The sequence below is a fragment of the Akebia trifoliata genome, chromosome 11, assembly GCF_017979445.1.
Source record: "Akebia trifoliata isolate Shusen 1 chromosome 11, ASM1797944v1, whole genome shotgun sequence".
NCBI lineage: Eukaryota > Viridiplantae > Streptophyta > Magnoliopsida > Ranunculales > Lardizabalaceae > Akebia > Akebia trifoliata.
Window position 1 is genome coordinate 21,173,341 of NC_141385.1, and position 23,998 is coordinate 21,197,338.

The 23,998-nt window shown below is 40.1% G+C and overlaps 1 pseudogene; it reads right to left on the reverse strand.

Moving 5' to 3' along the window:
• Positions 1–7,187: 7,187 nt before the first annotated feature.
• On the reverse strand, positions 7,188–12,022 carry LOC147391108 (homeobox-leucine zipper protein MERISTEM L1 pseudogene; annotated as a pseudogene).
• Positions 12,023–23,998: the final 11,976 nt, after the last annotated feature.

Sequence of the window (23,998 nt, forward strand, 5' to 3'; positions counted from 1 at the left end):
ATCCCCATGAGGTCGAAGTCCAGTTCAAAATCAAAAGCATACTCGTCCCTTTCAAATTCTATTTTATCTGGATACTCATTTGATGGAAACAGATCCCTTGAAAACTCTTTTTTTTATTTTTGGAAAATATCTATTTTTTTGCAATTTTAAAAACTTTTTGATTTTTTTGATTTTTGAGGAATTTTTTATTTTTTTGATTTTTGAGAAATATTTTTTTTTTTTTGTGATTTTCTAGATACCTGAAATAAGAAGAACAATCATGCAAATTCGTTAATAAAGATAATGAACCCTCAAAATAGTCTTTACCCGAGGATGAGAACTCATTATGATCCTCGGGCAAACTAGATTCGTTTAACGACGTTTTTTTTTAGGCCTTAGCAGCCTCGAGGGTTAATGGGAATTCCTCCCAATTGTGTAATATCTCCCCTTCTCTAAGGGGGCGGATGAGATGGGAAAGTGATTTGTTGGGTGATTTGGTCGATGGCTCAGAGATAACCATGATCTCCGATTGATTGTTGTTTTTTGGTTGGGGCATAGTCCTCCCAAACTCGGTGGGTTGACGACTGATGCCCAATCAATGCCAGTGGGAAAGGGTGATTCTTTCTCTTGGCTGGTAGTGGTTTCCACCTTGGTGAATTCTGGAGTGGTCTCTGATGGACTTTCATCATAATCCCCATTGAATAGAACATCAATGCCTTCTACGAAGGATGATTGAGACTCAACAACTGAGTCTTCTTGAATGTGCACAGGTTTGAAATTTACCATTTTTGACTTTCTTACTGGCTTTGTCGGCAATGGTTCTGATAAGTTGTCGGGTCTGGTTTGAGACTTCGAGAAGCTGACGTTGATGTGAGGAACTTTGCCCAGATTCCAAACATTTGGCTCACAATTTTATTTTCTGGCTAACTGGAGTTCTCTTTTCTTGTCGTTCATTTCTGCTATGTCATTTTTCGTGGGCCTGAATCCCAATTCGAAATAAGGGTTGCGCTTCTTTGCTTCAACTGGTACAGCTTTCCCTTTCCCTTTCGGTCCCAACCCTTGCCTGGGTTGGTAACCTACTTTCTTCAGAACTCGTCCGATCATCAGATTTGCCTTTGACAATTTCACTTTCAGTTTCTATTTTCCCTTCTCCACATGATTGACAGCAGCAAATTGATATGAATGGTAAAGTGCTTTATCTTTTGTCATTTCGATATCAATAAATGGCACATCCGGAGCTCTTTCAGTCGGAATCAGGTTTTCTGCTAATACTGATATCATCCTTTGTCCCATGATAAATTTGACTCTCTGGTGTAGAGAAGAAGGTACAGCCCTTGCTATATGGATCCACGGCCTGCCCAGCAGCAAGTTGAAGGTCGTCGATATTTCCATGACTTCGAATGTTACCTCGAAGGTACAAGGACCTATCGTGATTGGTAAATCCACTTCTCCTAGGAAATCCCTTCTTGAGCTATCGAAACCTCGAAGAACCTTATTGTTTGGTTTGACATGTGACCAGTCAGCGTTAAGTGTTCAGAAGGTTTCAAGTGGACAGACATTAAGCGCTGAGCTATTATCAATCAGCACCCTGGCAACCATCATGCCCTTGCATATGACCATGATGTTCAACGGTTCCACATGCCCTCGTCCTTCAGGCACAAATTCACTTTCAATGAAGATAATGGGATTGGGGGCCATGATCTGGCCAATCGTTTGTTCTAATTAGCCTCTTGGTGTTCCTCTGATTTTGCATCAGGCCCAGAATACTGATTTGAGCTGGCTGTTTGTTCAATTGGTCTACTATATTATGCTCACTCTTGCGAACAAGCTTAATAAAATCTGCAGCTTCCTTATCCATCACTTTCGCCTTCTCTTCCATCTTGTCATCTTTATACAGTTTACCCTTTCCCTTTGCTTTCTTTTTTTCTTCTTCTGTCACCTCTTTTGCAGTCTCTTTTATTTCTTTCCTGATGTTTATCCCCTTTTCTAATGATTTTTGACATATCCCTACCCTTGTCATATGGTCGATATCAGCTACCATGGCTTTCTTCATGGTCTCAACCCCTGTGGTTGTGGTGATAGTAGTCTCGTAGCTCCAAGACACTGCTGGTTGGAGCTATAGGGGAATGGTTTAGGTGAGTGTATGGTCATGAGAGGTGAATCGGGTTTTACATTGAGAATGAGGGGTGGTGGTGATGACTTGGATGTAGTAGTGGTAGGAGGAGTTACGTGCAGAGTTAATGGAGTGTATGGAATGACAAGCAGTAGACGTGAAGATGAAGTGTATGGTTTATGAAGGGGTCGGGTTGATCATTGAGAACTTGGCAATGTGTAAGGTATAACAAGGGGAAGTCGGGTCGCATTTTAAGGATTAGGTGATCCATAAGGTATAACTAGAGGTGGTCGGGTAACAGTATTTTGATGAGTGGGATGGATAGTGAGGTCGGCCAATCTAAGTGGTAACTGCGAGTTTTGAGATGGATTCGTTGTGTAATGGTTGACTGTGTTAACCGTTGACGTCCTTGATTCCTTTGTGAAGTGTACCTTGATTTTTGCCCCGATAGGCGCTATCAAATCTGAGGGATTGAAGTCGAGTTCTCCGCAAATGACATTTACCCTGCGCCCACTCCCCTCCCCATTTGAGTAGGTAGGGGTTTTGATTGATATTCTATTGTTGGGGTGGGTTAGCAAGTCCATCTAGGATGAGAGCTTTTTATCGATCAAATTATGTACTTGATGTTTAAGCTACCAGCATTGGTCTGTAGAGTGCCCTGGTGCACCCATGTGAAATTCACAGAACAAATTGGGGTTGTACCCTGGCCCTTTAGCAGCCTCAGGATTTGGCAAACGTTTTGCAAAGTATTCACCCCTGAGCAAGATTGACAGTATCTCCGATAATGTCATAGGTAACCTAGTGAACACTCTATTTACTCTGTTGGGCCATGCCTGTTGATTTTGCCCTTATAGTGGTGCCTACTGTGCAACTGGTGGAGGATTTACTCGAAATGGATTCTGAGGTGGAGGGTTCCAGACTGGCAGAGGTGCCCATGAAGTTAATGGCACTTGTGGTTTTGGTGTTGGTGAAGGGATGAAGAGGGGTTGATTTGGCTGTACGTTGTTGACCTGTGTTTCTTCCCCCTTCTTTCTCGAAGGCATTGGCTTTCTCTGAGAAGGGATTCCTGCTGTCACCCCTAAACTTGTAAAACCAAATATCAGACCAGTTCGGATCCCGTCCTCGACCCGATCTGCTACCTATACCAAATTTGAAAATGTGCCTGTAGTGTACCCCACCAGATGAGTATATAAGACATGCTCTAGTATCGAGATAAATGTGGTGTTCATCTCTTGCTCGGTCATTGCTGGCCTTACTTGTGATGCTGACTCTCGCCATCTCTGTGCATACTCTTTCACCGTTTCCCATTGTTTTCTTGTCATCTTGGTCATGTCGTTTCGATCTAGACCAACATCTGTATTGAACCGGTAATTTTGCCGGAACATCTCAGCTAGGTCCTGCCAATTCTTAATGAGTGAGTGATCCAATCCAGAAAATCATTTGAGTGCCGGCCCCATAAAACTCCTCTGAAACAACTGCACTAACAACCTGTCATCCTCGTCATATTGGCACATGGATCCACAGTATAACTTTAGATGCGACAGCGGGCACCCTACTCCATTATACTTTTCGAACTCCAGATACTTGAACTTGGCCAGTAGTTGAGCATTGGAGTAGAAACAGAGGTCCTTGAACCGAGTCCCGTTCATCGTGTTGAGGCCCTTCATTCTTCTCATCTCTTCTTGCAGAGACTCGATTTGTTGAGCCAATTTTTTATCTGTTGCACTTTTGGCCTCTATGGCCCTGTACTCACATTCGTCGTCAGGAATGACCACAGGGGGTGGTCGATTCTGTGGAATATAGAGCAGGGGGCCCCTGATATTCAGGAACTACAGGGGACATGTCGTTCTGTGGTCCCTGTGGAGGTTGTTCGGGTAGATCCTGATTTGATCCGGACGCGTGCTACTGTATTGTTTGGGCTTGTATGATGCTGGCGTTGGCTAACACAATACTTTCTATCTTTTCTTGTCTCTCGATTATCTTCAATAGTACTGCTATTTGTGGATCAATACCTGACGTTTCGGTTACTAGGGGTTGTGCCGGTTCAGAAGAACTCATGGTGACTGTAGATGATCTTAGAAAATATGAAGGTACCTCTGGCTGCTTGTATTTCTTTCGCTTGGCCACCTATGGGTACAGAAGACCAAGTGTTACTATCTTGTTTACAAAAAGTGAAGATGCATGATGTTTTATTAGGTCGGGTAAAGTTGTTTATTATGAGTTTTAAAGGAAAAGTAATTTCTCGACGCGAAGCTGGCATCAACACGGAGTTGGTAAACTATTTTGAAAAAAAATTTCATCAGCACGGAGCTGGCATCGACACGGAGTCGGTAAAATATTTTTAAAAACGGAATTAACTCAGTGCGGAACTGGCATCGACACGGAGTCTGCATCAACACGGAGTTGGCATCAGCACGAAGCTGGCATCGACACGAAGTCGGTAAATCATTTTTAAAAAGATAATTTCATCAGCACGGAGCTGGCATCGACACGGAGTCGGAAAAATATTTTGAAAGCGGAATTATCTCAGCACAGAGCTGGCATCAACACGGAGTCGCCATCAACATGGAGTTGGCATCAGCACAGAGCTGGCATCGACACGGAGTCGGGAAAGCATTTTGAAAAGGTAATTTCATCAGCACGGAGCTGGCATCGACACGGAATCGGGAAAATATTTTAAAAAAGTAATTTCATCAGCACGGAGCTGGCATCAACAAGGAGTCTAGAAATTATTTTGAAAAGGTAATTTCATCAACACAGAGCTGGCATCGACACGGAGTCGGTGAATATTTTGAAAAATGAATTATCTCAGCACGGAGCTGGCATCGACACGGAGTCAGTAAAATATTTTTGAAAATGGAATTAACTCAGCGCAGAGCTGGCATGGACATGGAGTCTGCATCATCGCAGAGTTGGCATCAGCGCGGAGCTGGCATCGACATGGAGTCGGTAAATCATATTTAAAAAGGTAATTTCATCAGCACGGAGCTGGCATCGACATGAAGACGGAAAAATATTTTGAAAGTAGAATTATCTCAGCACAGAGCTGGCATCGATACGGAGTTGGTAAATCATTTTTAAAAAGGTAATTTCATCAGCACGGAGCTGGCATCGACACGGAGTCGGAAAAATATTTTGAAAGTAGAATTATCTCAGCACGGAGCTGGCATCGACACGGAGTCGCCATCAACACGGAGTTGGCATCAGCACGGAATCAGGTAAGCATGTTGAAAAGGTAATTTCATCAGCACGGAGCTGGCATCGACACGGAGTCAGGAAAACATTTTGAAAAAATAATTTCATCAGCACGGAGCTGGCATGAACAAGGAATCTGGAAAATATTTTGAAAAGGTAATTTCATCAGCACGGAACTGGCATCGACACAGAGTCGGGATAATATTTTGAAAAAAAGAATTATCTCAGCACGGAGCTGGCATCGACACGGAGTAGGTAAAATATTTTTGAAAACGGAATTAACTCAGCGCGGAGCTGGCATGGACACGGAGTCTGCATCAACACGGAGTTGGCATCAGCACGGAGCTGGCATCGACATGGAGTCGGTAAATCATATTTAAAAAGGTAATTTCATCAGCACGGAGCTGGCATCGACACGAAGTCGAAAAAATATTTTGAAAGCAGAATTATCTCAGCACGGAGCTGGCATCGACACGGAGTTGGTAAATCATTTTTAAAAAGGTAATTTCATCAGCACGGAGCTGGCATCGACACAGAGTCGAAAAAATATTTTGAAAGCGGAATTATCTCAACACGGAGCTGGCATCGACACGGAGTCGGGAAAGCATTTTGGAAAGGTAATTTCATCAGTACGGAGCTGGCATCGACACGGAGTCGGGAAAATATTTTGAAAAGGTAATTTCATCAGCACGGAGCTGGCTTCGACACGGAGTCGGAAAAATATTTTGAAAAAGTAATTTCATCAACACGGAGTGGTATCGACATGGAGTCAGGAGAATATTTTGAAAAAAGAATTATCTCAGCACGGAGCTGGCATCGACACGGAGTTGGTAAAATATTTTTGAAAATGGAATTAACTCAGCACGGAGCTGGCATCGACACGGAGTCTGCATCAACACGGAGTTAGCATCAACACGGAGCTGGCATCGACACAGAGTCGATAAATCATTTTTAAAAAGGTTTGGGCTTAATAGTATTGGGCTTGGATTTTATGAGGGTTTTAAATTATTTTGAGATTGGGTAGGGTTTTTTTTAGGGTAGGGTGGGGTATGTTGGAGATATTTTGGGGTTTAAGTTATGTGGAGTTAGGTTTAGGTTAAGAGGGTAAGGTGAGGGATTGATTTTAGAGAGTTGAAGGTTGATGGGCCGTAGGTGGGCTTGGGGTATTTTTAATTTCAGAGATGGAGTAGTGAGGGTATAGGAAATGATAGGTGTCCCAAGTCTCATTTATTTATTTTATTCATTTTTTTGAGATTTTTGAAAATATTGGATTTGATCAAAATGCCATGTATAGGCAATCAGGCTTTTTAGGCCCGTTGGCGAGTTTTATTGAAAATCGGGTACTTTTGGGTTTGGGGGTGGAGCGGTGAAGGTGGGGGTGCACAAATTCTTTTTAATGTCATATTTGAGTGATTCGGGCTTTTGAGGCCCGTTGGCCAATTTTATTGAAAGATTATTGTTTTTGGGCCCTTTCGAGTGGGGGCTCATTCAAATTGGGGTGTCTATAGCTGTCCTTCTTTACAGGAATTGCTTGCAAAGAACTGCAAAGAATAGACTAAACTCCTATTTGTACGGGTTGAAAAAATTTTGAAAAAAAATACGACTTCGGATTACCGATTGAATTGATGAATTTTGTGGAAAATGGCGATTCAAGCACAGGGTCTAACAAAGTTTTGCCTTATTAATTCCTTGATCTCGATGGCACGGAGCTCGTGTGAAATCTTGGATTTGATGAAAATTTGATGAGTTGTGAAATTCGACTATTTCTTCGGTCATGTTTTGACAAATCGGAGTTGAGTACAACTCGAAAGGTTTTTTGAAGTTTTTTTGTTAGATCCACTCTTCATTGCCTTCTTTTGTTGATCTTACTCTATTTCTACCATAAGTTAATCATCTTAATTCATGCATTGTCCCTTGTAATGACGCCTTTGATCATTTCAATGGTGCAAGCAATAAGGTTGTTAACAGTTGTCACAAATCTGAGAGAGTTTTGTTGTTGGAGTTGAATCAACCAAGATCTGAAGGCAGGAGGGCTACATAGTCTAAGTCGCCCCCATTTAGAACCACGTTCATTGCAACAATATGAACAGGAGCATAGATTACAAAAGAGCCGGTTGCATCGGTGCTACTCTCTTGTAATATCAATAATGGAGATCGAGTTGCTGTTTCCAAGTCTTCTCAAGAACCATTACAAGGAATTGGCGGTCCGATGACTAGGGCAAGGACAAAGAAGATGGAAGAGGCATTGCAAGGCTTGATTGTGGAAGTCCAATACAAAGAGGCCATTCTAGAAGATTCTAAGGCTAATTTTGGAGATATCAAAGTTTCATCAAGGATGGTCAACTATCTTTTTATGCAAGAGATCAATTTGGAAGATCAATTTGAATGCCAGGGTTAATTGGGAATTGTTATGTTCTAATTGTCCTTATTTTGAATTCTTTATTTCCTAAGGACTAATTAGACTTTCTTTATTTTTCCAAGGACTAATTAGAATTAATCTTGATCTAATTTGTCTATAAAAGGGCACCTCATTTTGTAATTGAGACACAATTGATAATTTACATCTTACGAGATTTTGAAGTTTATTCAAAGAAACTTGAGTTTTGTTTCATGTTTTCTTTATGGGTTCTTTATGAGTTCTTTATGAGTTTTCATTCGAGTTCTTGAAGAAAAGACATGACTCTTCGACTTATCAAGGAAGTGATCAATCCTTGTGGTGTCATTAGATTGAGGTTTCAAGGACTTAGTTTCCTTGGGGTTTTAGTCCGATCAACATTTTTAATTTGTTTTAAAACAATCTAGAACGTTCGAAGCCTTCGAATAAAAGAGTTCTTAGAAGAGATCATCAAGAGAAGGTTTTAATCCAAGAAGGTTCACATCAATCAACATGTTGCCCTGACTGAAATTTGGAGTATTAACTCGCAGTAAAGAGTCATAGTTTGCCAGGATCTCTGCCATTTAGCAATATGTGTCATTTCTTGAACAACACCGCCATTAGAAAAAATGTCCCACTCACTTTTAAAGTTCTCATCGCGAAGGAAATTGAAAACTTTCTTTGGTGAGACTGGAAGCCAGAAGGAAATAGCTGCACATAGCACAATACCAGGAGACCTGCCGAGATCATCTATGTTTTTTCTAGTTGTGACCCTTACATCTTCAGCGCCACTTCCTGATAATGTTGTCCATGTGTGAGCGGTAGAAGTATTCACACCAAAACAAAAATTCATCATCATTCTCTCAACCAACTTCAACATACTCTTTCATTCTTCTTGACTTGTGATCACACCAACATCTCTAGCCGGCATGTTATTAGCCATAACACTTGCAAGGCGTTCACACTGTCGATCTAGGGTAGCAACCTAATGCTTTGCACCAAATCCAAGGTCAGAGTTAACCAGTATTCTATGTATACTGTGAACTGCTTTGTCATCCACTTTTACATGTTCGACCCATATGACCTTGGAGTAACCATTTAGTATTTCTTGGGTTAAACAGTCTGATGGCCTTCTTCGACATCCCAATATCGGGCTAGGACACAAATGATCCAAGGAAACATCAACCACCACCCAAATCCCCTCAGCATGTTTGTTTACAATACCTTACAAAGAAACTCTCTCGAGTCGGAACTAGAGGTGAAAGGACTTGAAATTCTACTATCATCACTTGAAGAGCTCCATTATAATTTTTTGCTACGCCGGTTGATAGGACTTCTAAAGTCATGGCTCTTGAACTAATGTTACAAAATATATTCGACAATTGATTCACATCCATAAGGATCTCAACGAGGTTAATGTGATTCATGATAACAATGATAGTTTCTCAAGAAGCTTCTGACTTCAATCCAAATGATTTTGGCCCTATTCCCCTCAGGAATGTTTGCATGTACTCATCTTCACTTAGAATCTCATAAACATGATCAAGGCTATGCACCCACAACGGTTCCCTTAGTTGGGCCACTCTTATAAGTTCTTCCATTGTTGCAACTGCAAGTTCAATGATCAATGGTTTATCTGCCTCAGTTGGTCCGGAGAGTGATCTCAGGAGGGACTTGCTCAGGGTCCCTGCTTCGATGTCTTCGCGTCTTACCTAGTGAGTCGTGATGCTTGGGACGCCAAGGTGGTGATGATGGGACAAGCTATCTGAATTCGTACTTTGAAAGAGATATTCGATCGAGACATGTGATTGGCACCATATATTTTTGTATTTTTTTTTGTAATGTGAAACTTTTGAAATGAAAAGAAAATAGGTTTTTTTACTTACTTGGCCTCAGGTGTATCTATTGCTTTGAAAACATGAAGTTTGAATCAATCCTAGATTTTTCATCATCAGTCAAAATAGTAGTTTTGAAAACGTTTGAATTTTTGTGATTTGTCCTTGTCGAATAAATATTGAAGATGCAGAATATGAACATTTTTTAAAAACCTTTGTTACTTCGATGATTTATGTGTTTTTGCCAACTACTGAGGATATAGATGTCAGTAGCTCTTTGGCTCTTTTTAGAGTCATCCCCAGTGTCCCAGTATTGGATGAATATTGATTGAGCGTGGGACTTGGGATTTTGGAAAATTTTTGCCGGTCACAGTTTATACTCATGTGGGCTAGGAGTTAATCTTTTTTTTTTACTTTCCTTTATTGCCCCTGGTGTCAGTTACAGTTTTCACCAGACCCGGTTTCCACCAGACCCGGTTTCCACATTTTTACACATCGACGCCCTTTTGGGTTTTCATCATGCCGGTGGCTTTGATATTGTCATAGTCTGATTTTTTTACTCATAGCACCCTTTCAGATTTCACTATGTCCTTGCAGACTATGCTTGTATATTTTTGGATTTTTACATTACAATTCTCGTTTGGAGCCTCTATGTCTTTGTGGGTTGGTGCGAGATCAGTGACTCTACTCTTATAGTGGCACTCTTTTTTAGTGATCGATCTAGATTCTCCTCTAGAGTTTGTTGACGACTAATCATGGTTCGGCAACTCAAGTTGAGCCGCGAGATCGACTACTCTACATTTCGAGTACTCTTTTTTTCGAATATCTAATCTGAACTCCCTCTTGAGTCTTCCAATGACTAATAAGACTTAAGATTCAGATCAAGTTACAAGATCATTGTGCTACCATTGTCATTGTGAAGCCTTAGAACATTTCTTGATCCGAAAAGACTTTTGATGGGATAAAACGTTGGCTTAGGTTATGGGTTGTAGAAAAGATACAAAAAGTTTAAGATCTGGATCTAGCTAGAGTGGGTTAAACGTGGGGCGTATCTATTTTGTTTTGAAAAGGTGATCTATGTCTCCTCCCAGCATTTCTCGAACTTGTTTAGGCTAGAGGTTTGGGTCGAGCTAAAGATCAAGTATTCGATTTTTTACTTTTTTGATTTTTTTGTATTTTTTTTAACCGTTCACAGTTTATCCTCATGCGGGCCAAGAGTACTTTGACGCTTTGATTTTTTTGATTTTTTTTTTTTTACTGTTAACTTGCCCTAGTTTTAGGTTAAGAAATGAACGTGATGGCTCAAAAAGGTTAACTAGGGTTAGATAGTTGTTTTAGGATAGCAAAGATGGCCTTTCGTCATCTTAGGGTCGAAACTCAAGCGTAATATTTCTTGACAGTGTCAACATTGATCGGTTGCGGGAAGACTTGTTCATCCATTTTTGTGAGAATCAGAGCTCCTCCCGTCATTACCTTTTTCACAATAAATGGTCCCTCATAGTTTGGTCGAAATTTTCCCCTAACTTCTTCTTGAATTGACAAGATTTTCTTCAAAACAAGGTCTCCTGGTGAGAAATCTCTAGGCTTGACATTTTTGTTATAGGCACAAGCTATTCGTCGCTAATAAATATGTTCGTGGCAAATAGCTGCGAGGCGCTTTTCTTCTATCAGATTCAGTTGATCAAACCAGGTTTAAACCCATTCTGTTTCGTCTAACTCTACTTCTTTTAAGATCTAGAGGGAAGAAATCTCAACCTCGACGGATAAGACTGCTTACATTCCATATACCAACAAGTATGGAGTTGCATTCCATATCGACAGATGATGTTATTCTTGACGAACTTCAATACATTGATTTTGGTGACATTGGCATATGATGCAACTTCTACCCATTTTGTGAAGTAATCGATAGCGACCAGGATGAAGCGATGTCCATTTAAAGCTTTTGGAGAAATCTGCCTAATAACGTTTATGCCCAAGAGTGAGAAGGGCCAAGAAGTAGTCATGCTGTGCAATTCTGAAGGTGGAGCGTTGATCTTATTGGCATAGATCTGGCAGAGATGGCATTTACGAATGTGCTAATAGCAATCGCTTTCCATTGTTGTCCAATAATATCCCATTCTCATGATTTTCTTAGCAAGTATGTGACCATTCTTGTGAGGTCCACAAACTCCACCATGTACAATCTCGATCAATCGTTTAGCCTCTATTTTTGTGACACAACGGAGAAGAACCTCGTGATCTGATTTTTTAAATAGAGTCACGTTACTTAGGAAGAATTGACCTGCTAATCTTTCGATGGTCCTTCATTCATTTACCGTTATATCTGACGGGATCTTTTAAGTATGCCTTGATGTCTGAATACCACGATTTCTCCTCGGGCTCTGGTATATCCACTGGTAAACAATAGGCTGGTTCATCTTGGATGCCAATTTCGATAGGATCTACGACTAGGTCCTTTGAAATACTGATCATGGAAGCAAGCGTGGCCAGTACATCTGCAAATTGATTTTTGGCTCGTGTCATGTAAGTGAATGAGATCCTAGTGAAGTTTGAGCTCAGTTCTTCCAAGTACTCATGGTAAGGGACTAATCTTTGTTCTCAAGTCTCATTCTCCAGTTATCTGATAAACCACTAGACTTAAATCTTCGAATACGTCGATTTCGTCCACTTCCAAGTCGATCGCTACTTTTAACCTTGCGATACATGCTTCATATTCTGCCTCGTTATTGGAACATTGGAATTTCAATCGGATGGGGATCGAAACATGAGATCCATCTGGTTTGATCAAAACTGCCCATATTCCATTTCCTTTCTGATTTGCAGCTCCGTCGAAATACATCTTCAACCTTGCTCTTCGTCACTATCTTCAACTTCTGTCAACAAGATGGCCTCATCTGGGAAATTTTTCTTTAATGGCTTATAGTCAGGTAAGGGATGCTCAGTTAAATGGTCGGCAATGACTTGTCTCTTGATGGCCTTTTGAGTGACATAGGTGATGTCGAACTCAGATAATAGTAATTGCCATTTTGCGGTGCGACCTGTCAACGCTGGCTTTTCGAAGAGATATTTGAGAGGGTCCATTCGAGCAATAAACATAGTTGAGTAGCTGAGGAGGTAGTGGCATAATCGTTGAGATGCCTAGACCAGTGCACAACAAGTCTTCTCGAGCGCCGAGTACTTTACCTCATAATCGGTGAACTTCTTGCTGAGATAGTAAATGGCTTGCTCTTTTCGACCTGACTCGTCATGTTGCCCCAATACACAGCCCATAGACGTTTCTTGCACCAAGATATACATTAGTAAGGGTTGTCCTAGTGTAGGAGGAACCAAGACTGGCGGATTGAATTGATATTTCTTTATCTTGTCGAAGGCTTCCTGACAGTCCTCGTTCCACACTTTTGGTACAACCTTTCTCAGTAGTTTGAAGACGGGTTCGCAGATAGGCGTGAGTTGCGTAATGAATCTGCTAATATACTATATTCTACCCAAAAGTGCTCTGACGTCCCTTTCTGATACTGGTGCTTTCATTTCAAAAATGTACTTGGTCTTTGCTAGATCTATCTCAATGCCTCTTCTACTGACGATGAAGCCTAACAATTTGCCTGACGTTGTCCCGAAGACGTATTTTACTGAATTCAACCTCAAATTGTACTTCCTTAGCCAATCGAACAACTTTCTCAAGTTTATCAAATGATCCTCTTTCAAGTTAGACTTAACGATCATGTCATCCACATAAACCTCCATTTCTTTATGGACCATATCGTGAAATAAGGCCGTCATTGCACGTCGATAAGTTATCCCGACGTTCTTGAGCCCGAACGACATGACTTTGTAATGAAACGTACCCCAGGGTGTGATGAATGTTGTCTTCTCCTGGTCTTCTTATGTTATTTTTATCTGATTGTAGCCTGAGAAGCCATCCATGAATGAGAACATGCCATGTCCCGTTATGCTATCGACTAGAGTGTCAATATGAGGTAGTGAAAAATCATCCTTAGAGCTGGCTTTGTTTAAATCCTAATAATCGACGCACATTCTCACTTTCCCGTCCTTCTTCGGTACCGGATCGACATTAGCTAGCCATTCAGCGTACATGGAGACTGCGAGAAATCTTGCTTGGAACTGTTTCATTACTTCATCTTTGACTTTGAGTGTCCATTTTGGCTTGAGTCTTCTCAATTTTTGCTTGATCGGCTTGCTCCTAGGAGCGATCGATAATTTGTGAACAACGAGGTCTGTGTCTAAGTTGGGCATATCTCTGTAAGACCAGGCGAAGATGTCTTGGTAGTTTTGTAGTAATCCAATCATTTCTTCTTTCTACTGAGGGGTTAACAAGGCTCCGATTTTTACCACACGTGGGTCATCTTCATGTCCGAGATTAACTGAGTCTGTATCCTCTATGTTTGGCTGAACACCTTTTTCATGTCGTTCTAGAAGGTCTTTGATTTCTTCAGGGGGATATTACACCTCATCCTCAGACTCTTCCTCGATTCCCATAAGATCGAAGTCAAGTTCGAGATCGAAGTCATACTCATCCCTTTCATATTCTGTCATGTCCAAAGGTTCATTCGATTGAGACAAATCCCTTAAATTCTACGAAAACTCTTTTTTTGATTTTTGGAAGATATCTATTTTTTTGATATTTTGAAAACTTTTTGATTTTTTTAATTTTTGAGATGTTTTTTTATTTTTTATTTTTGAAGAATTTTTTATTTTTTTGGTTTTTGAATACTATTTTCTAGACATTTGAAATAAGAAGAGCAATATTGCATTAGTAAAGATAAGGAACCCTCCAAACAGTCTTTACTCGAGGATGGGGGCTCGTTATGATCCTCAGGCAAATTGATTTTACCTAACAGCATTTTTTTTTAGGCTTCAGCAGCCTTAAGGGTTAGAGGGAATTCTTCTCAATTGTTCAAAATCTCCCCTTCCTTAATGGGGTAGATGAGGTGAGATGGTGGTTCTTTTGGTGATTCGGAGATGACCATGATCTCCGGTTGAATTTTGTCAAAGTTGGGCATAGCCCCTCCCAAGCTTGGGGGGATGATGACTGATGCCCAGTCAATGCCAGTGGGGAAAGGTGGATTTTTCTCTTTGCTCACGATGATTTCTACTTTTGTAAGTTTTCTTGTCGTTTTTGCCAGATTCTCATTGGAATCCCCATTGAATAAGACATCAATGCCCTCCACGAGGGATGGTTGGGACTCAATAACTGAGTCTTCTTGAATGCACTGGGGTTTGAAACTTACTGTTTTCTTCTTTCTAGCTGGCTTTGTTGGTAGTGGTTCCGATAGACTGTCGGGTCTGACTTGTGATATCGGGAAGCTGATGCTGATGTGAGGAACCTTGCCCAGATTCCAAATGTTTGTTCACGATTTTTCTTTCTTGCTAGTCGAAGTTCTTTCTTTATGTCATTCATATCTGATATATCCTTTTTCGTAGGTCTAAATCCCAAGTCGAAATAAGGAATGTGCTTCTTTGCTTCAACTGGCGTAGCTTTCCCTTTTCCTTCTGGTCCTAACCCTTGCCTGAGTCAGTAACCAGCCGTCTTCAAGACTCCACCAATCATCAAATTAGTCTTTGATAGTTCTGCATTTACCTTCTCTTTCCCTTTTTCGACGTGATTAACAATCGCAAACTGATAGAATAATATAACGCCTTATCTTTCGTCATCTCTATGTTAATAAAGGGGACGTCCGGAGCTCTCCCAACTGGAATCAAGTTTTCTGCTAGTACAGATATCATCCACTGTCCCATAATAAATTTGACTGTTTAGTGCAAAGAGGAAGGCACTGCCCCATCAATATGAATCCATGGCCTGCCCAGTAGCAAGTTGAAGGTTGTAGGTATCTCCATGACCTCGATTGTTACCTCAAAGGTGCAGGATCCTATAATGATTGGTAAATCTATCTCTCCCAGAGAGTCCCTTCTCGAGCTATCAAAATCTCGAACAACCTTATTGTTGGGTTTAACATGCGACCAGTCCGCATTAAGTTTTCGAAAGTTTCGAGAGGACATACATTTAGGGCTGAACCATTATTAATTAACACCCTAACAACCATCATGCCCTTACACATGACCATGATATTTAGTGGCTCGACGTGCCCCCGTCCCTTTGGCATGAACTCACTTTCTGTGAAGACGATGGGGTTGAGAGCCATGATTTGACCTACTGTTTGTTCTAACTGTGCTAGTGAAGTAGTTGTAGGTACATGCGATTTTCCCAGAATTCTCAGCAGTGCTTCTTGATGTTCTTCTAACTTTTGTAGCAGACCCAGGATGCTAATCTAAGCCAGTTATTTAGTCATTTGATCCACGACATTGTGCTCACTCTTGCGAATGAGCTTAATGAAGTCTGCTGCTTCCTTGTATGTCACATTTCCTATTTTCTCTTCCTTTTCCTCTTCGTTTATCTTGCCCTTGCCCTTTTCCTTTCTTTTCTCCTCATCCACTATTTCTTTTATTGTTTCTTTTTCCTCCTCCCTGATGCTTACCCCTTTTATCGGTACCTTCTAACACCTCCCTGTCATATGGCCAATGTCGGCCACCATTGCCCTTTTCATTGTTTCGACCCCTGCGGTCGTAGTGACAGTGGTTTCATAGCTCCAAGGAATCGCTTGATTAGAGCTATATGGGAATGGTTTTGGTAAGCGTATAGTTATTGGGGATGGATCGGGCTTCACATTAAAGATGAGAGGTGGTGGTTGCGATTTGGATGTCGTGGGGATGGGAAAAGATATTTGAAGAGTCGATGGAGTGTATGGAATGACAAGTGGTAGACGTGAGGATGAGGTGTTTGGTATATGAAGGGGGGGTCGAGTCATATTTTGAGGACTTGGCAATGTGTATGGTATGATGAAAGGTGGTCGGGTGGTAGCATTGGGAATTTGGTGAATAGGATAGATGGTGAGATCAGCCATTTTTAGTGGCAGTCATGTATTTCGATGCTGGTTTGTTGTGTATTGGTTGACGGTGCTGAATGTTGACGTCTCTGGCTTCCTTGTTAGGTAGATTCTAATCTTCGACCCGATAGGAGCTATCAAAGTTGATGGATTAAAATCGAGTTCCCCTAGAATGACATTTACCTTGTGCCCACTTCCCCCTCCAATGTGGGTAGGTAAGGGTTTTGGTTGATGTTTTGCTGCTGAGTGGGATTCGCTAGTCCATCCAGTATGAGTACTTTTTTGTCTATCAAATTTTGCACCTGGTACTTAAGTTGCTAGCACTGATCTATAGAGTGCCCCGGTGCACCCATATGAAATTCATAAAACAAGCTGGGGTTATACCCTGGTCCTTTCGCAGCCTCTGGATTTGGTGGTCGTTTTGTGAGGTACTCTCCTCTAAGCAAGATCGGAAGTAATTCTGTCAGCGTCATAGGCAATCTAGTGAATACCCTGTTTACCTTGTTGGGCCGTGCTTGTTGATTTTACCCATACTGTGGTGTTGGTTGTGCTTGCGGAGGAACTATTTGAAAGGGATTCTATGGTGCTGGAGCCCAGGTAGCTCGAGGTACTGGCGTCCAAGGGAGTTGTGGTGCCTGTGGCCTCTGAACTGGTGCCTGAATGAAAAGAGGTTGGTTGGGTTGTACATTGTTGACTTGAGTTTCCTCTTTCTTTTTGACAAAAAACACTGACTTCTTCTGTGCCAATGTCCCTGCTGCTGCACTCAAGGCTGTGAAGTCAAATATTAAATCGGTTCGAATCCCATCCTCGACCCGGTCTGCCACTTGAACAAGATTGGAGAAAGTGCCTGTGGTATGCCCCACCAGATGGGTGTAGAACGAATATCCCAATGTAGAGATAAACGTGGTGTTCATCTTTTGTTCGGTCATAGCGGGTCGTACTTGGGAAGTTGACTTTCGCCACCTTTGGGCTATTCCTTCACTGTTTTCCTCTGCTTCCTCGTCATTCTAGCCATATCATTCCGGTCCAGTCCCACATCCGATTGAACCGATAGTTGTGCCAGAACATCTCAGCTAAGTCCTGCCAATTTTTGACAAGTGTATGGTCCAATCCGGAGAACCACTTGAGGGCTGGCCTCGTTAAACTTCTTTGAAACAACTACAGCAATAGCCTGTCATCTTCACCGTATTGGCACATAGATCCGCAATATAGTTTCAGGTGTGACAGTGGACACCCCACTCCATTGTACTTTTCGAACTCCGGACACTTGAACTTGGCTGGCAACTGTGCATTGGGACAAAAGCAGAGGTCCTTAAATCAAGTTTCGCTTATGGTGTTGAGACCTTTCATTTTCCTTATTTCCTCTTGAAGAGACTCGATTTGTTGGGCCATCTTTTCGTCTGTCGCACTTTTGGCCTCTGTGGCCCTATACTCACACTCATCATCAGGAATGACCACCGGGGGTGGTCGATTCTATGGAATGTAGAGCGGGGGCCCTTGGTAATCCAACACTGCTGGAGGCATAGTGGTCTATGATCCCTACGGAGGTTGCTCGGGTAGATCCTAATTTGACCCCAACGCATAGTGCTGCATTGTTTGGACTTGTATGATGCTGGCATTGGCTAATATGGCACTTACAATATTTTCTTGCCTCTCAATCATTTTTAGTAGCACTGCTATTTCTAGGATCAACCTCTAACGTTTTAACTACTATGGGTTGTGCAGGTTTGAAAGAACTCATGGTGACGGTGGAAGATCTGAAAAAATACGGAGATTCCTCTAACTACTTATATTTCTTTCGTTTGGCCACCTTTGGGTACAGAAGACCAAACGTTACTATCTTGTTTACAAAGAGGAAAATGCATGACATTTTATTAGGTTGGGTAAAGTTATTTATTTTAAAGTAAACGAGTTTTAAATAAAAGAGTTATTAGGCACGAAGCCAACATTAACGCGAAGTTGGCACCAGCATGGGGCTGGCAAAACATTTTGAAAAGGAATTACATCAGCCAGAGCTGGCATCGACACGGAGTCGGTAAAATTTAAAAATGATTTCATCGGCACAGAGCTACCATCGACACAGAGTCGGTAAAATAAAAAAAATTTCATCAGCACGGAGCTGGCATCAACATGGAATCAATAAAATTTAAAAATGATTTCATCGACACAGAGCTGCCATCGACACGGAGTCGATAAAATTAAAAAAAAATTCATCAGCATGGAGCTGGCATCGATACGGAGCCGGTAAAATTAAAAAAACTTCATCAGCACGGAACTGGCATCGACACGAAGTCGGTAAAAATTAAAACGATTATATCAGCACGGAGCTGGCATCGAAACGGAGTGGGTAAAAAAACAATTTCATCATTACGGAGCTAGCATCGACAGGGAGTCGGTAAAATTAAAAATGCATTCCATCAGCACGGAGCTAGCATTGACACGGAGTCAATAAAATAAAACAAAAAAGATTTCATCAGCATGGAGTTGGCATCGACATGGAGCCGGTAAAAATTAAAATGATTACATCAGCACGGAGCTAACATAGACACGGAGTCGGTAAAATTTAAAAAAAAAATTCATCAGCAAGGAATTGGCATCAACACGGAGTCGAAAAAAATTAAAACGATTACATCAGCACGAAGCTGGCATCAACACGGAGTCGATAAAATTTAAAAACGATTTCATCAGTACGGAGCTAGCATCGACACGGAGTCGATAAAATATTTTAAAAAAGAAATTTCATCAGCATGGGACTAGTATCGACATGGAGTCGATAAAATATTTTGACAAACAAAATTACATCAATATGGAGTTGGCATCGACACGGAGTGAGTATGACATTTTGTAAAAGTATATTAATTGAAACAAGTTGAGTTGAAAAAATATTTATTTATTTATTTATTTATTTATTTATTATTATTATTATTATTATTTTGTACACCAACCCATTAAATAATTCATTTATGCAATGATTATTCACAAGAAACTAAAGGAGATTTTATTGAACTATTAAAAATTATTTAACAGATAAGATTTTTTTTTTTTTGATAAATGGTTATCTGGGGTTTAGGAGAACCCCCAACCAAGAAGAGAATACAGCCTAAAGACCATCCTTCCCTCGGCATCCTCCTTAACAAGCTTAGCCAAGCCAGTAGGAACCACCCCTGGGAGGATCTCCACATATGAATCTAAATTACATAAGCCCGCAAGAAAATCCGCTGCGCGATTGGCTTTTCTATAGGAAAACAAAAAATCACAATATCTAACCTTAGCCTTATCTTGTCTATGATTGATCTGAAATTTTTTGCTTCCCTAAGTGAACCAAAGGGGAGAAGGGTGAATTCTATGATGAATCCTAAAAGGAAATGTTTTGTTATCTTGAAATTGACTCAAAATCTTCAATCAAAATTAAAAGTTGAATCTTTATTGCGCTTCTAGTAATCAAATATTTCAAACCTTCATACAAGGGGCACTTTCTTTCTTCTCTAATATGTAGTTTCCCCCTTATACTAGGACCATTTTTTTTATAAGATGTGTTCAATACAATGTTTCCTGTCAAACTAGGTGCATTTTATTCTCAAACTTGATCAATGTTAATCCTAAAGGATAATGGGAATCCCAAATTTAAGATTACCCTCTTGATAACAATTTTTTTTGAAAACCCTTGAGGTTCGAAAGAAGTTAAAATTCATAAAATTTTGAAAGACTTTGAGGTTCAAACAGAAGTGTTTTTGATCTCATATTTGGTTTTGCCCAGAGATTAACTCATTACCCTTTCACCTAGAATAAGAGATAGGCCATTCTTTCTTTCTCAGATTCATTAATGTCTTTCCTATACTTATGCATTCTTTTCCAGATTTATTCATTCTTTCTCAGATTCATTTATTCTTTTCCAGATTTATTCATTCTTTCTCAGATTCATTGTTTCATTCACAGATTTATTCATTCTTTCTCAGATTCATTGTTTCATTCACAGATTTATTCATTATTTCTCAGATTCATCCATTCTCTCCTAGATTTATTCATTTTGCTTAGATGCCGTCAAAGGTTATCTCGGATTTTGCTCAGTTGTCGTCAAGGGTTTTCTTGGATTTTGCTCAGATGCCACCGAGGGTTATCTCGAATTTTACTCAGTTACCGTAAAAAGTTATCTCAGATTTTGCTCAGATGCTACCGAGGGTTATCTCGAATTTTGCTCAGTTGTCGCCAAGGGTTTTCTTGGATTTTGCTCAGATGCCACAGAGGGTTATCTAGAATTTTGTTCAGTTGTCGCCGAGGGTTATCTCGGATTTTGCTCAATTGCCGCCGAGGGTTATCTCGGATTTTGCTCAGATGCCGCCGAGGGTTTTCTTGGATTTTGCTCAACCGCCGAGAGTTATCTCGGATTTTGCTCAGTTGCTGCCGAGGGTTATCTCGGATTTTGCTTAGATACTGTCGAGGGTTATCTAGGATTTTGCTCAGTTTATACTCAAATTATTCTCAGTTTTTACTCAGTCCACATGAGATTTATCTCAAATTTCAAATACACACGTGCACATTTGTTCCATTAGTCAAGGAGAATTTTCTAAAATTCAAGGATCTAACACTGCTGTAGACACCCCAATTTGCACGAACCTGTCGGAAAATTTAAATTTTCTCGAATTGATTCCAACTAAGAACTCAAGATTTTCGACGGACCCGCATTGCCACTTGACATCATTTTCATGCATACATGCATCATGTCATATAGTTTGCATGCTCAACCTTGTCCCTAAATCACTCCAAATTCGTATTCATTCTCCATTAACCGATCCATCACCCATGCCCTCACCATGGTCCACTCCCTAACCAAATCTAAGCCCAAAATAAAGTCCATCTTTTAACCTAAATTCAAGTTCATTCTCTAAGTCTTAAACCCAATTACCCAAATCCATTACCTAGCCCAACCTAAGCCCAAAACCCAATGCCATTCTAAACCCATAACCTAAATCCATTTTCTAGCCCAACCTAAGCCCATGACAAAGTCCATTCTCTAAGCCCAATACCAAATCCATTCTAAGCCCATTCTCTCACTCCCCTCAAAAGGTGACACATGTTAATCTCTCATAAGCCCTCAATACCCAATGCATCATCTAATTGGAGAGTCAACTCCCCCTTGTGAAAATTCAAGAATGCCCTTCCCAAAAAGGTTAGTCAAACCCAAAAGATACTTTGGTCTTTGGTAATAATCTATAAAGGTGAGAAAACTTCGAATCATACTCTCAAAAGGTAGGAATCTTCAAGTACATACATGGAGTTCTCCCATTAGTCCATTTCAAAAACATACATCCACCCTTGCTTTATGAGTTATTTACAAATGAACCAAGATCTACTTTTCACCTACCACTTCACCTTTACATATGTAATTCTCTTACTCACCCTCCCAAAAAGTATTTTGTTCTCCTATTAGTCCATTTCAAAAATATACTTCCACCCTTACTTTATGTGTTATTTAAAAATGAACCAAGGTCTACTTTTTACCTACCACTCCACCTTTACACATGTCACTCCCTTATTCACCCCCCCAAAAGTACTTTTTGTTCTCTCACATTTATTTACCAAAAAATCAAAGAACAAAGAATATTTTTAGGGTTTCTTCACAAATGTCATCTTTGCCCTCATACAAATGAAAAATCCAAAAAGAAACAACCTAAACCTTATGTCCATTCTCTTTATTTTTAGGATTTGATCACTTTATCCCTAAAAGTTTTCCAAAAACTCTATAAATACCCTCATTTTCTAAGAACAATTCATGCTCTCAAGCTCTCATCTCTCAACCTAAAACTCTACCAAAATTCCTACTCATTCTCTCATCTTCTAAACTTTAACTCAACCCTCAACCATCTCACTCAACTCTCAAATATACTTTTCAAGGTTCAAGTTCATCAAGGGAGAAGGTGGGGTTTAACATGTAGTCTATTTATTTCAAAGTTTGAGTTCTCTTCTTCTAATCCTCTCATTTTTTTTATTTTTAGAAATCCCTAAGATGTAATGTATACCCTCCCCCATCCCCGGTAGATTGGACTAAGGTTCGATCGAAAGGATGGGGGTTGAAGCCCATTTTTACCTTAAAATCATGCATCATATTGTACACAGTGTACACACTCACCTATGCATGGCAATGATGAAAAAATGTGTCACCCTCTTAATGGGGTGAAACACTAAGTTTCTAGCCATGCATACATGCATCAAGGTTGTGGTTTCAAGTGAACTCCATCATGGAGTCTCTCTAAAAGTTCAAACCTACATTCATATTCATAAATTTAATATGACTGCATAGGTCATTCTTTTCCATAGAATGCCCTTAATGTCATGTTGAAATCAAAACCCTTTGTTAAGGGGACATTTCACTCTAATGCACACACCACCCTTGTCATGCATTCTCATTCATTTTAGTATTTATTTTCTTAAATTTTTATAAGATAAAATGGCTAAGCAAGGTAACCACCTTTTATGGAGAGGATGGGGTGCCTAACACCTTCACCATCCTCTAACCAGACTTCCTTACCTAGATCTTAGGTAGACCTTGCCTTTCCAACACATGAGAATCACTACAATGCCATGAAAAAAATGATTTTCAAAAAATCGATCAGGGTACCCATTCACATCCATTTCCAAAAAAGAATGGTGGCAACTCCAAACAATGTAGCATTGAGGTTCATGGCGAACATTTCATGTTTACAACTGCCAGTGAGAGCTCGCGCTCAAGGGCCTGACAACTTTTTGTTCGATGAGAGTTTTAAGCTCAAGGATCCGAACGTCCCGATGAATTGCTAAATCAGCCTGCAAAATGAACTGTCACTAGCTTCGACATTCGGATATCGCACTATCTACCAAAATAGATTTGCTATCTAGTTTGCTTCAACCCTCTGTCAAAGAAAGGCATCTGTAGACACCCCATTTTTGCAGTCACCTGATTAACAACTTGTCAACCTGATCGCGATGATTCCCAATGATGGATGATTATTCCAATGCTTTATTTGTTACTAGATATGTTTCAGAAATTCAGATGATATATCTCAAACTAACAAAACTGTAGAAATCACGCTACGCTAGGAAAATACAACTCCAAAAACATAGAAATCATCATCTTGTAGACAAAAAGAAGTTTTAAGATAAAAATCACTAAAAAATGACCAAATTACCAAAATACCCCTAACATTAAAACATCCTTAAAGCCCCCTTACGCTTAGAAAAATCCATTAGAATACATAAAATAATAAAGTGAAATCAAGTAAACTATTTCGTCTATTTTCACTAAATTCGATAAAATTACGAAACTGCCCCTCATAAGGGTTGACAATCATTTCACGCTAAAAAATTTCATAAGTGACATAAACTAATAATCCCATTGAATTCCTGACAAAAAATCAATTCCAAAACATCCAGGAACATCAAAAACTAATGAAATGCAAAAGTTCTCTTCAGAGGCAAAACGGTAATTTTTTAATTTTAAAAATTTTTAATTTCAAAATTAATAAATAAAATATTAATTAACGTAAAGTAAAATCTTAATCAAATTAATTTAAAAATATAAACTAAGTCAATATCATAAGACTTAAGTCAAAACCCTAATCTA